Genomic DNA, 15,444 nt, shown 5'->3' on the forward strand with positions numbered 1-15,444 from the left:
ACTCCATGATAGTAAACTGATGTAATGAGTCAAGGTAATAAACTGATGTAATGAAGTCAAGGTAATAAACTGATGTAATGAAGTCAAGGTAATAAACTGATGTAATGAAGTCAAGGTTATAAACTGATGTAATGAAGTCAAGGTAATAAACTGATGTAATGAAGTCAAAATTTATAAACTGATGTAATGAAAGTCAAGGTAATAAACTGATGTAATGAAGTCAAGGTAATAAACTGATGTAATGAAGTCAAGAATTATAAACTGATGTAATGAAACTCAAGGTAATAAACTGATGTAATGAAATGAGTCAAGGTTATAAACTGATGTAATGAGGAACACTCCATGAATAAACTGATGTAATGAAACTCAAGGTAATAAACTGATGTAATGAAAGTCAGGTCAATAAACTGATGTAATGAAGTCAAGAATTTATAAACTGATGTAATGAAGTCAAAATTATAAACTGATGTAATGATGTCAAGGTAATAAACTGATGTAATGAAGTCAAATTTATAAACTGATGTAATGAAATCAAGGAATAAACTGATGTAATGAAATCAAAAATAAACTGATGTAATGAATGTCAAAGGTAATAAACTGATGTAATGAGAACAAGGTTATAAACTGATGTAATGAAGTCAAGAATTATAAACTGATGTAATGAAGTCAAGGTAATAAACTGATGTAATGAATGTCAATGATAAGCTGATGTAATGAGAACAAGGTTATAAACTGATGTAATGAAGTCAGGGGTAATAAACTGATGTAATGAGAGTCAAGGTAATAAACTGATGTAATGAAGTCAAGGTAATAAACTGATGTAATGAAGTCAGGAATTATAAACTGATGTAATGAATCAAGGTAATAAACTGATGTAATGAGAGTCAGGAGTTATAAACTGATGTAATGAAAGTCAAGGTGATAAACTGATGTAATGAGAAGGATAATAAACTGATGTAAATGAAACTCAAGGTGATAAACTGATGTAATGAAGTCAAGGTGATAAACTGATGTAATGAAACAAGGTAATAAACTGATGTAATGAAACTCAAGGTTATAAACTGATGTAATGAAGTCAGGGTTATAAGCTGATGTAATGAAGTCAAGGTATAAACTGATGTAATCCATAGTAAGCTGATGAATAAACTGATGTAATGAGTCAAGGTTTATAAACTGATGTAATGAAGTCAGGAGTTATAAACTGATGTAATGAAGTCAAGGTGATAAACTGATGTAATGAAACAAGGTAATAAACTGATGTAATGAAGTCAAGGTAATAAACTGATGTAATGAAGTCAAGGTAATAAACTGATGTAATGAAATCAGGAATTTATAAACTGATGTAATGAAAAACACTCCATGATAATAAACTGATGTAATGAAGTCAAGGTATAAACTGATGTAATGAAATCAAGGAAGTAATAAACTGATGTAATGAAATCAAGGTAATAAACTGATGTAATGAAGTCAAGGTATAAACTGATGTAATGAAGTCAAGGTATAAACTGATGTAATGAAGTCAAAATTATAAACTGATGTAATGAAGTCAAGGTAATAAACTGATGTAATGAAAGTCAAGGTAATAAACTGATGTAATGAAGGTCAAAATTTATAAACTGATGTAATAAACTCAAGGTAATAAACTGATGTAATGAAGTCAATAAACTGATGTAATGAGAACAATGAGTAATGACTCAGGTAATAAACTGATGTAATAAACTGATGTAATGAAATCAAGGAATTATAAACTGATGTAATGAAGTCAAGGTAATAAACTGATGTAATGAATGTCAAGAATAATAAACTGATGTAATGAGAAATCAAAATTATAAACTGATGTAAATGAAATCAAGGTAATAAACTGATGTAATGAAGTCAAGGTAATAAACTGATGTAATGAATGTCAAATTAATAAACTGATGTAATGAAGTCAAAATTTATAAACTGATGTAATGAAGTCAAGGTAATAAACTGATGTAATGAAATCAAGGTTTATAAACTGATGTAATTAATAATGTCAAGGTAATAAACTGATGTAAATGAGAACAGGAATTATAAACTGATGTAATGAAGTCAAGGTAATAAACTGATGTAATGAAGTCAAGGTAATAAACTGATGTAATGAAGTCAAGGTAATGGAAGCTGATGTAATGAATGTCAAGGTAATAAACTGATGTAATGAAATCAAGGTTATAAACTGATGTAATGAAGTCAAGGTAATAAACTGATGTAATGAAGTCAGGAATTATAAACTGATGTAATGAGTCAAGGTAATAAACTGATGTAATGAGAGTCAATAAACTGATGTAATGAAGAGTCAAAATTATAAACTGATGTAATGAAGTCAAGGTAATAAACTGATGTAATGAAGTCAAATTTATAAACTGATGTAATGAGAACACTCCATGATAATAAACTGATGTAATGAGAGTCAAGGTAATAAACTGATGTAATGAAGGTCAAGGTAATAAACTGATGTAATGAAGTCAAAGGTGATAAACTGATGTAATGAAGTCAAGAATTATAAACTGATGTAATGAAGTCAAGGTAATAAACTGATGTAATGAAGTCAAGGTTATAAACTGATGTAATGAAGTCAAGGTAATAAACTGATGTAATGAAGTCAAGGTAATAAACTGATGTAATGATGTCAAAGTAATAAACTGATGTAATGAAACTCAAGGTAATAAACTGATGTAATGAATGAGAGTCAAGGTTATAAACTGATGTAATGAGTCAACACTCCCATTTAATAAACTGATGTAATGAAACTCAAGGTAATAAACTGATGTATGAGAACAAGGAAGTCAATAAACTGATGTAATGAAGTCAAAATTATAAACTGATGTAATTAATGTCAAGGAAAATAAACTGATGTAATGAAGTCAAGGTAATAAACTGATGTAATGAATGTCAAGGTAATAAACTGATGTAATGAAGTCAAGGTAATAAACTGATGTAATGAATGTCAAAATTATAAACTGATGTAATGTAAACTCAAGTAATAAACTGATGTAATGAAGTCAAGGTATAAACTGATGTAATGAAGTCAAGGTAATAAACTGATGTAATGAAACAAGTAATAAACTGATGTAATGAAGTCAAGGAATTATAAACTGATGTAATGAGTCAAGGTAATAAACTGATGTAATGAGAGTCAGGAATTTATAAACTGATGTAATGAACTCAAGGTAATAAACTGATGTAATGAAGTCAAGGTAATAAACTGATGTAATAGAAACACTCAATGATTATAAACTGATGTAATGAAGTCAAAATTTATAAACTGATGTAATGAAGTCAAAATTTATAAACTGAAATTAATAAATCAAGGTAATAAACTGATGTAATGAAGAGTCAGGAATTATAAACTGATGTAATGAAGTCAAGAGTAATAAACTGATGTAATGAAGTCAAGGTAATAAACTGATGTAATGAAACCTCAAGGTAATAAACTGATGTAATGATATGTCAAGGTAATAAACTGATGTAATGAAGTCAAGGTTATAAACTGATGTAATGAAATCAAGGTAATAAACTGATGTAATGAAGTCAAGGTAATTATAGGCTGATTAATGAAATCAAGATGTAAACTGATGTAATGAACAAAGTGATAAACTGATGTAATGAAGTCAAGGTAATAAACTGATGTAATGAAATGTCAAGTGTAATAAACTGATGTAATAATGAACAGGGTTTATAAACTGAATAATAATGAAGTCAAGGTAATAAGCTGATGTAATGAGTCAGGAATTTATAAACTGATGTAATGAAGTCAAGGTAATAAAGGCTGATGTAATGATGAGTCAAGGTAATAAACTGATGTAATAAAAACAAGGTTATAAACTGATGTAATGAGAACAAGGTAATAAACTGATGTAGTAAAGATCAAGGTATAAACTGATGTAATGAAAGAACTCCATGATAGTAAACTGATGTAATGAAGTCAAGGTGATAAACTGATGTAATGAAACAAGGTAATAAACTGATGTAATGAAGTCAAGTAATAAGCTGATGTAATAATGAGTCAAGGTGCATAAACTGATGTAATGAAATGAAGTCAAGGTAATAAACTGATGTAATGGAACAAGGTAATAAACTGATGTAATTAACCAAGTAATAAACTGATGTAATGGAATCAAGTATAAACTGATGTAATGGGTAAGTCAAGGAAATTATAAACTGATGTAGTAAACTCAAGGTAATAAACTGATGTAATGAAGTCAAGGTAATATAACTGATGTAATGAAATCAAGGTATAAACTGATGTAATGAAACTCAAGGTGATAAACTGATGTAATGAGTGTGTAAAAATCAAGAAGTCAATAAACTGATGTAATGAGGTCCAGGAATTTATAAACTGAAAATGTAATGAAGTCAATGTAATGAAGTCAAAATATAAACTGATGTAATGATGAACAAGGTAATAAACTGATGTAATGAAGGTCAAAGTAATAAACTGATTAATGAATGTCAAGGTAATAAACTGATGTAATGAATGTCAAGGTAATAAACTGATGTAATGAAGTCAAGGTTATAAACTGATTAATGAAAGGTCAAGGGTTATAAACTGATGTAATGATGAGTCAAGGTAATAAACTGATGTAATGAAACAAGGTCCCTGATGTAATGATCAAGTAAACTGATGTAATGAAACTCAAGGTAATAAACTGATGTAATGAAGTCAAGGTAATAAACTGATGTAATAAGGAACAAGGTAATAAACTGATGTAATGAGAGTCAAGGTATAAACTGATGTAATGAAGTCAAGGTAATAAACTGATGTAATGAAATGTCAAAGGTTATAAACTGATGTAATGAAGTCAAAAGTATAAACTGATTATGAATGTCAAGGTGATAAACTGATGTAATGAACTCAAGGTAATAAACTGATGTAATGAAGTCAAGGTAATAAACTGATGTAATGAAAGTCAAGGTAATAAACTGATTGATGAATGAAGTCAAGGTAATAAACTGATGTAATGAAGTCAAGGTATAAACTGATGTAATGAAGTCAAGGTAATAAACTGATGTAATGAAGTCAAGTGATAAACTGATGTAATGAATAAACTGATGTCAATGATATAAACTGATGTAATGAGAGTCAGGAATTATAAGCTGATGTAATGATGAAGTCAGGTTTATAAACTGATGTAATGAAGTCAGGGTTATAAACTGATGTAATGAAATCTCAAGGTTATAAACTGATGTAATGAAATGTCAAGGTTATAAACTGATGTAATGAAAGTCAAGGTAATAAACTGATGTAATGAAGTCAAGGTAATAAACTGATGTAATGAAGTCAAGGTTATAAACTGATGTAATGAGTCAAGGAGTTATAAACTGATGTAATGAGTCAAGGTTATAAACTGATGTAATGAAACTCAAGGTTATAAACTGATGTAATGATGAGGTCAAAATGATAAACTGATGTAATGAGAGTCAAGGGTTATAAACTGATGTAATGAGAGTCAGGAAATTTATAAACTGATGTAATGAAGTCAAGTTATAAACTGATGTAATGATAGGCTGATTATCAAGGTAATAAACTGATGTAATGGGGAACAAGGTATAAACTGGTGATGTAATGATGAGGTCAGGTTATAAACTGATGTAATGAGGAGTCAGAATTATAAACTGATTAATGAAGTCAAGGTAATAAACTGATGTAATAAACCTCAGGGTTTATAAACTGATGTAATGAGGTCAGGGTTATAAACTGATTAATGATGAGTCAGGGTGATAAACTGATGTAATGAGTCAGGAATTTATAGGCTGATGTAATAGAGACACTCCATGATATAAGCTGATTAATAATGAGGTCAAGGTAATAAACTGATGTAATGAAGTCAAGGTAATAAACTGATGTAATGAGAAGTCAAGGTAATAAACTGATGTAATGAAGTCAGGAATTATAAACTGATGTAATGAAGTCAAGGTAATAAACTGATTAATGAAGTCAAGGTATAAACTGATGTAATGAAAACTCAGGTAATAAACTGATGTAATGAAGTCAAGGTAATAAACTGATGTAATGAAACACTCAAGGTTATAAACTGATGTAATGAAACTCAAGGATAAACTGATGTAATGAAGTCAAGGTTATAAACTGATGTAGTAATGAGAACACTCCATGATAAACTGATGTAATGAAACTCAGGAATAAACTGATTAAATGAGTCAGGGTTATTGATGTAATGAGAATCACTAAACTGATGTAATGAAGTCAAAATTTATAAACTGATTAATGAATGTCAAGGTAATAAACTGATGTAATGAAAGTCAAAATTATAAACTGATGTAATGATGAGGAGTCCAAGGTGATAAACTGATGTAATGATGAGTCAAGGTAATAAACTGATTAATGATGTCAAGGTTTATAACTGATGTAATGAAGACGAATGATGAGGTCAAGGTTAAACTGATGTAATGATGAGTCAGGAATTATAAACTGATGTAATGATGTCAGGATATAATAAACTGATGTAATGATGAGTCAAGGTAATAAACTGATGTAATGATGAGACAGGGTTATAAACTGATGTAATGAAAGAGTCAAGGTAATAAACTGATGTAATGAAATCAAGGAGTAATAAACTGATGTAATGAATGTCAAGGTAATAAACTGATTAATAATGAAATCAGGGTTATAAACTGATGTAATGATGAAACTCAGGGTTATAAACTGATCAATGAGTCAGGGTATAAACTGATTAATAATGAGACACTCAGGATTTATAAACTGATTAATGAAGACAGGGTGATAGGCTGATTAATGATGAGTCAGGGTGATAGGCTGATGTAATGATAGTCAGGGTTATAGGCTGATGTAATGAAGGTCAGGGTGATAGGCTGATTAATAATGAGGTCAGGGTTATAGGCTGATTAATGATGAGTCAGGAATTATAAAGCTGATTAATGATGAATGTCAAGGTAATAAACTGATTAATGAAAGTCAGGGTTATAAACTGATTAATGATGAGTCAGGTTATAAACTGATTAATAATGAGTCAGGGTTATAAACTGATTAATGAAGTCAAAGGTGATAAACTGATGTAATGATGAGGTCAGGAATTTATAAACTGATGTAATGAGTCAGGGTTATAAACTGATTAATGATTAGGACAGGTGATAGGCTGATTAATGAAGTCAGGGTGATAAACTGATGTAATGATGAGGTCAGGGTTATAAACTGATTAATGATGAGGTCAGGGTTATAAACTGATGTAATGATGAGTCAAGGTGATAAACTGATTAATAATGAGGTCAGGGTTATAAACTGATTAATGATGAGTCAGGGTTATAAACTGATGTAATGATGAGGTCAAGGTTATAAACTGATGTAATGATGAGGTCAGGGTGATAAACTGATGTAATGATGAGTCAGGGTGATAAACTGATGTAATGATGAGGTCAAGGTTATAAACTGATGTAATGATGAGGGTCAGGGTGATAGGCTGATGTAATGATGAGTCAGGGTTATAAACTGATGTAATGAAGGTCAAATTATAAACTGATTAATGATGAGTCAGGGTTATAAACTGATTAATGATGAGGTCAAGGTTATAAACTGATGTGATGAAGTCAGGGTTATAAACTGATTAATGATGAGTCAAGGTTATAAACTGATGTAATGATGAGGTCATAGGTTATAAACTGATGTAATGATGAGGTCAGGGTAATAAACTGATGTAATGATGAGTCAAAATTATAAACTGATTAATGATGAGGACAATGATGATAAACTGATGTAATGATGAGGTCAGGTTATAAACTGATTAATGATGAGGTCAGGGTTATAAACTGATTAATGATGAGTCAAGGTGATAAACTGATTAATGATGAGGTCAGGGTTATAAACTGATGTAATGATGAGTCAAGGTGATAAACTGATGTAATGATGAGTCAGGTTATAAACTGATTAATGATGAGAACACTCCATGATGATAGGCTGATTAATGATGAGGTCAGGTGATAAACTGATTAATGAAGTCAGGTGATAAACTGATTAATGATGAGGTCAGGGTGATAGTCTGATTAATGATGAGTCAGGGTTATAAACTGATGTAATGATGAGGTCAGGAGTTATAAACTGATTAATGATGAGGTCAGGGTTATAGGCTGATGTAATGATGAGGTCAGGTTATAAACTGATTAATGATGAGTCAGGTTATAAACTGATTAATAATGAGGACAGGGTTATAGGCTGATTAATGATGAGTCAGGGTTATAAACTGATGTAATGATGAGTCAAGGTGATAGGCTGATGTAATGATGAGTCAAGGTAATAAACTGATGTAATGATTAGTCAGGTTTATAAACTGATTAATGAATGTGTCAAGGTAATAAACTGATTAATGAAGTCAAAATTATAAACTGATGTAATGATGAAGTCAAGGTTATAAACTGATGTAATGATGAATCAAGGTAATAAACTGATTGTATGATGAATGTCAAGGTGATAAACTGATGTAATGATGAGTCAGGGTTATAAACTGATGTAATGAAGTCAGGGTTATAAACTGATGTAATGATGAGTCAAGGTGATAAACTGATGTAATGATGAGTCAAGGTTATAGGCTGATTAATGAAGACACTCCATGATGATAGGCTGATGTAATGATGAGTCAGGGTGATAAACTGATGTAATGATGAGTCAGGGTTATAAACTGATGTAATGAGAGTCAGGTGATAGGCTGATTAATGATGAGTCAAGGTTATAAACTGATTAATGATGAGTCAGGGTGATAGGCTGATTAATGATGAGGTCAGGGTTATAAACTGATTAATGATCACTCCATGATGATAGGCTGATTAATGATGAGGTCAGGGTGATAGGCTGATTAATGATGAGGTCAGGTGATAGGCTGATTAATGATGAGGTCAGGGTGATAGTCTGATTAATGATGAGGTCAGGGTTATAGGCTGATTAATGATGAGGTCAGGGTTATAGGCTGATTAATGATGAGGTCAGGGTATAAACTGATTAATGATGAGGTCAGGGTTATAGGCTGATTAATGATGAGGTCAGGGTTATAGGCTGTTTAATGATGAGGACAGGGTTATAGGCTGATTAATGATGAGGTCAGGGTGATAGGCTGATTAATGATGAGGTCAGGTGATAGTCTGATTAATGATGAGGTCAGGGTTATAGGCTGATTAATGATGAGGTCTGGGTTATAGGCTGATTAATGATGAGGTCAGGGTTATAGGCTGATTAATGATGAGGTCAGGTTATAGGCTGATTAATGATGAGGTCAGGGTTATAGGCTGATTAATAATGAGGACAGGGTTATAGGCTGATTAATGATGAGGACAGGGTGATAGGCTGATTAATGATGAGGACAGGGTGATAGGCTGATTAATGATGAGGTCAGGGTTATAGGCTGATTAATGATGAGGTCAGGGTTATAGGCTGATTAATGATGAGGTCAGGGTGATAGGCTGATTAATGATGAGGTCAGGGTGATAGGCTGATTAATGATGAGGTCAGGGTGATAGGCTGATTAATGATGAGGACAGGGTGATAGGCTGATTAATGATGAGCTCAGGGTGATAGGCTGATTAATGATGAGGTCAGGGTTATAGGCTGATTAATGATGAGGACAGGGTAATGAGCTGATGATAGGCTGATGATGATAGGCTGATTGCGTAATTCAACTGGCAGAGTCTTTTCATAATCAGCAGGGAAGAGGAAGAAGATGATGTTCTACTCCTTTCTTTGTGAGAAGAGGACGCACACAGGGCGGTTGTGTAACGGAGTGGCGCCCCGAGGCTGAAGTGATGTTTTATCAGTCTGACTGCTTCAGAACAGCTGATACTCCTGACTCATACTATACCGCCCCTTCTCTCTCTCTCCCTACCTCTCTCTCTCTTTCTCCCTACCTCTCTCCCTCTCTCTCTCTCTTTCTCGCTACCTCTCTCTTTCTCCCTCTCTCTCCCTCTCTCTCTCTTTCTCCCTACCTCTCTCTCTCTGTCTCCCTCTCTCTCTCTCTTTCTCCCTACTTCTCTCGCTCTGTCTCCCTCTCTCTCTCTCTTTCTCCCTACCTCTCTCCCTCTCTCTGTCTCCCTTTCTCTCTCTCTTTCTCCCTACCTCTCTCTTTCTCCCTCTCCCTCTCTCTCTCTTTCTACCTACCTCTCTCCCTCTGTCTCTCTCTCTCTCTCTTTCTCCCTACCTCTCTCTCTTTCTCCCTACCTCTCTCTCTCTCCCTCTCTTTCTCCCCACCTCTCTCTTTCTTCCTCTCTCTCTTTCTCCCTACCTCTCTCTCTCTTCCTCTCTCTCTTTCTCCCTACCTGTCTCTCTCTCTTCCTCAATCTCTTTCTCCCTACCTCTCTCTCTTCCTCTCTCTCTCTCTCTTTCTCCCTACCTCCCGTCTCGATTTGAAATCCCTTTCAAGTTCCACTTTGTTACAGTGTTTACAGCCTGGGGGACGACGACAAGGTTATGTCAGCCCTATCTATAACTTCAAATTCAACATTATAATCTGCTGAGTGTTTTTAATCCCTGGAAGTAGTGTGTAAATCTGATGTGTGTCTGGCGGCTGGGTTTAATGTTGGTCCAACGACAGAAAGAGGAGGGACAAGTTCCATCGTCTCAGATAAAAATCAGTTAGAAGTTTCTATACATGACATCATGTCTTATGTAACTTAGCTCTTTCTGAATGTAGTTTTTATAAAGTGTGTAGTGTGTGTGTGTGAGCGTGTGTGTGTGTGTGTAGTGTGTGTGTGTGTGTGCGTGTGTTATCATCGTCTATGCGGTTTAGTTTGGTTGAAACCAACGGTTTCTATTAAACTTATATTTTCTCTTGTTTTAAAGTAAGTTCAGCAGTTATGTGGCTCGTTTTATTTATAGGGTCACTGACTACAGAGTTTTATTTAGAGCACATACACTTAACTATCTCTCTCTCCCACCTCTCTCTCCCCCCCCTATCTCCCTCTCCTATCCCCCCCTCTCTCCTCTCTCTCTCTCTCTCCCCTCTCTCTCTCTCTCTCTCTCCTCTCCCTCTCTCTCTCTCTCTCTCTCTCTCTCCTCCTCTTTCTCTCTCTCTCTCTATCTCCCCTCTCCTATCTCTCCCCCTCTCTCTCTCTCTCTCTCTCTCTCTCTCCTCTCCCTCCTCTCTCTCTCCCCCTCCCTCCCTCTCTCTCATAACATGAATTGTTGGACTGTGATGCAATTCTTTCTTCATAGCAGCTTCCAGTCTCTCAGCCAATCAGCAGTCCAGCACGTCGTGTGTAGAACATTAGGAAAACAACATGGGAGGAGTTTATCCTCTTTCTTCATAGCAGCTTCCAGTCTCTCAGCCAATCAGCACGTTGTGTGTAGAACATTAGGAAAACAACATGGGAGGAGTTTATCCTCTGACATCACTGCTCAGCTGTTCTTCTTCAGCGTCAGAGATGTTGTGTGTGTTTCAGAAAAGAGTGAGAGAAACAGAGATGAGTTTGTGTTCGGGTTTCCCTGCATGTTTCCCTGCATGCATCAACCAATGGTTGAGTTCCACGTCATCGACTGTATCGTCGACTGACAGAGCGGAATAACATACGATGTGGTAATACATAAAATCCCTATCCAGGCATTGTATCAACAACTGGGTATAGGAGCACACTCTGTATATGTGAGAGAGAGAAAGAGAGAGAGAGAGAGAGACAGGGAGAGAGCGACAGGGAGAGAGAGACAGGGAGAGAGAGACAGGGAGAGAGAGAGAGAAAAAAAATTGAGGGAAGAGAGGTTGTGTGTGTGTCTCAGTGTGTGTGGAGGGGGGTAGTGCTAGTGAGAGAGGCTGTAGTAATGTGCTGGAGTGAATGTGAACTCAGCAAACCACCATGGAACCTTCTAGACTGCTATACACAACTTCTACCATATCCTGTAAGTCTTCTATTGAGGTTGAGTGTGTGTGTGCGCGTATGTTTTTTGTTTACCTCCGAGTAGTCGCGTGCTAGAGGAGGGTGTGTGTTATTTATTAATTATACTCCGTGGGCAAGTTATTGGCCGTGACATATACACCGAGCAACGCTATTGTTTCAGCTACCCCCCCCCCAGTGCGTCTCTACCCCCCACCCCCACCCCACCCCAGTGCGTCTCTACCCCCCCACCCCCACCCCACCCCACCCCAGTGCGTCTCTACCCCCCTCCACTTTCCACTTTATTTCTATGTATGCTGCTTCTGCATTGTGGGGGGGCTGAAGACTCTTTACGTTGTTGATTGTCCACGTTACCGTAGAAACGGACTTCAGTCAACTGTTTTCGAGGATCAAAAAAAAAAGATTTACATTTTTATTATTATTATTATTTATTTTATTTATTTATTTTATGGTTATGACGGTTATTTTGTTTTAATGACCGTCGGTTACACAGTTCTATGGTAATTGTGAAAGCCCTGGACGTGCGCGCGCACGCACACACACACACACATTTGCACACACACTATACAGTGAGGTAAAAAAGTATTTCGTCAGCCACCAATTGTGCAAGTTCTCCCACTTAAAAAGATGAGAGAGGCCTGTAATTTTCATCACAGGTACACTTCAACTATGACAGAAAATCATCATTGTAGGATTTTTTATGAATTTATTTGCAAATGATGGTGGAAAATAAGTATTTGGTCAATAACAAAAGTTTATCTCAATACTTTGTTATATACCCATTGTTGGCAATGACAGAGGTCAAACGTTTTCTGTAAGTCTTCACAAGGTTTTCACACACTGTTGCTGGTATTTTGGCCCATTCCTCCATGCAGATCTCCTCTAGAGCAGTGATGTTTTGGGGCTGTTGCTGGGAGAACTTGCACAATTGGTGGCTGACTAAATACTTTTTTGCCCCACTGTATGTCTTTGTACTGTTCTCAGGTGATTAGTTAGTTGTGGGGCAGAAGCAGGTCAACTCAGTCGGACCAACAGGCTCTGAATGTGTGTGTGTGTGTGTGTGCTCTGTGAATGTGTCTGTGTGTGTGTGTGTGCTCTGAATGTGTCTGTCTGTGTGTGTGTGTGTGTGTGTGTGTGTGTGTGTGTGTGTGTGTGTGTGTGTGTGTGTGTGTGTGTGTGTGTGTGTGTGTGTGTGTGTGTGTGTGTGTGTGTGTGTGTGTGTGTGCTGTGAATGTGTGTGTCTTTTATCCAGGCTAGCTTTGTGGGGACAAAGTCCAGAAACACACAACAACAAATCACACCGAAGCAGTTTGATCACATTCAGTTCAGCTGTAGGCGACATCTTGTTTTTCTACCTGTTGTACTAGTGACAGTGGAAACAGAAGTCAAAACGGATGCTGTTGGTTTGGTTGAATTGTTGTTGTTTTGAGTCCAACGCATTTGGATGATGAAGAACCCACAGTGCGAGGACTCTTGATTTCTGGGTCTAGACGCCTCCTACACCAGGTCATTGTTTGGACGGCCTCCTACACCAGGTCATTGTTTGGACGGCCTCCTACACCAGGTCATTGTTTGGACGGCCTCCTACACCAGGTCATTGTTTGGACGGCCTCCTACACCAGGTCATTGTTTGGACGGCCTCCTACACCAGGTCATTGTTTGGACGGCCTCCTACACCAGGTCATTGTTTGGACGGCCTCCTACACCAGGTCATTGTTTGGACGGCCTCCTACACCAGGTCATTGTTTGGACGGCCTCCTACACCAGGTCATTGTTTGGACGGCCTCCTACACCAGGTCATTGTTTGGACGGCCTCCTACACCAGGTCATTGTTTGGACGGCCTCCTACACCAGGTCATTGTTTGGACGGCCTCCTATTCGCTTTCCTTATGGATCCCGGTCATGTTTGTGTGATTTTTCTCTGGGCCTCTGAGTGGCCCGACCCATCTCCAATCCTGCTCTTGAATGGTACTCGACTTCCGTTTTAATTGCTTTTCGTATGTATTAGAAATCCGTTTTTATGCTTAAGATTAGTCTAAGACCTGCATGTCTCTGCTTCTATAGAGGCACGTCCTGTTGAAGAACACTTGGCGCTTGAGTTTGAGTGAGATATTTCTGGGTTTTTTTTCTTCCTTAGTTGCCGTGGCGAACACGTGGAGCTCCTCCCCCGTTCTTTGTTTTAATGTCAACATCCCACTCCTCCACTTAAGGTTAGAATACTGCGGAGGAAAGGTCATGTGATTGACTTCAGGAGGTCACTTCCTCCGTTTGATTACACACTGCAGGATAGAGTGTAAATTCATGTCTGGCTTGGTGTCAGTCTGTCATGTCGGTCTGTGATTTGGTGGGTAGTATATAGGGTATAGTATATAGGGTGGTATATTATAGGGTATAGTATATAGGGTGGTATATTATAGGGTATAGTATATAGGGTGGTATATTATAGGGTATAGTATATAGGGTGGTAGTATTTAGGGAAACAGTGTATAGGGTGATAGTATATAGGGTGGGTAGTGAATAGGGTGGTAGTATATAGGGTATAGTATATATGGTGGTATATTATAGATTATAGTATATAGGGTGGTAGAGTATAGTGTGTAGTATATAGGGAAGTAGAGTATAGGGTGGGTAGTGAATAGGGTGGTATTGTATAGGGTGGGTAGTATATAGGGTGGTAGTATATAGGGTGGTAGTGTATAGGGTGGTAGTGAATAGGGTGGTAGTGTATAGGGTGGTAGTGTATAGGGTGGTAGTGAATAGGGTGGTAGTGTATAGGGTGGTAGTGTATAGGGTGGTAGTATATAGGGTGGTAGTGAATAGGGTGGTAGTATATAGGGTGGTAGTGTATAGGGTGGTAGTATATAGGGTGGTAGTGTATAGGGTGGTAGTGTATAGGGTGGTAGTGTATAGGGTGGTAGTGTATAGGGTGGTAGTGTATAGGGTGGTAGTATATAGGGTGGTAGTATATAGGGTGGTAGTGAATAGGGTGGTAGTGAATAGGGTGGTAGTGTATAGGGTGGTAGTGTATAGGGTGGTAGTGTATAGGGTGGTAGTGTATAGGGTGGTAGTAAATAGGGTGGTAGTGTATAGGGTGGTAGTGTATAGGGTGGTAGTGTATAGGGTGGTAGTGTATAGGGTGGTAGTAAATAGGGTGGTAGTGTATAGGGTGGTAGTGTATAGGGTGGTAGTAAATAGGGTGGTAGTGTATAGGGTGGTAGTGTATAGGGTGGTAGTAAATAGGGTGGGTAGTATATAGGGTGGTAGTGTATAGGGTGGTAGTATATAGGGTATAGTGTATAGGGTATAGTGTATAGGGTGGTAGTGTATAGGGTGGTAGTAAATAGGGTGGTAGTGTATAGGGTGGTAGTGTATAGGGTGGTAGTAAATAGGGTGGTAGTGGATAGGGTGGTAGTGTATAGGGTGGTAGTAAATAGGGTGGTAGTAAATAGGGTGGTAGTGTATAGGGTGGTAGTGTATAGGGTGGGTAGTATATAGGGTGGTAGTGTATAGGGTGGTAGTATATAGGGTATAGTGTATAGGGTATAGTGTATAGGGTGGTAGTGTATAGGGTGGTAGTAAATA

General features: G+C 36.6%; 1 protein-coding gene and 1 long non-coding RNA gene across 36 annotated transcripts in view; both read left to right on the forward strand.

The window, feature by feature from the left end:
- Positions 1-15,444, forward strand: part of LOC118385706 (tripartite motif-containing protein 3-like) — a 182,374-nt gene that overhangs the window by 91,732 nt on the left and 75,198 nt on the right. The window lies entirely within an intron of this gene.
- Positions 11,428-15,444, forward strand: part of LOC127930630 (uncharacterized) — a 20,304-nt gene continuing 16,287 nt past the window's right edge. The window contains exons 1-2 of the long non-coding RNA XR_008138532.1: positions 11,428-11,866; positions 14,000-14,072. This is a non-coding gene — a long non-coding RNA (uncharacterized LOC127930630). The remainder of the gene's footprint in view (positions 11,867-13,999; positions 14,073-15,444) is intronic.

The sequence above is a fragment of the Oncorhynchus keta genome, chromosome 6, assembly GCF_023373465.1.
Source record: "Oncorhynchus keta strain PuntledgeMale-10-30-2019 chromosome 6, Oket_V2, whole genome shotgun sequence".
Taxonomy (NCBI): domain Eukaryota; kingdom Metazoa; phylum Chordata; class Actinopteri; order Salmoniformes; family Salmonidae; genus Oncorhynchus; species Oncorhynchus keta.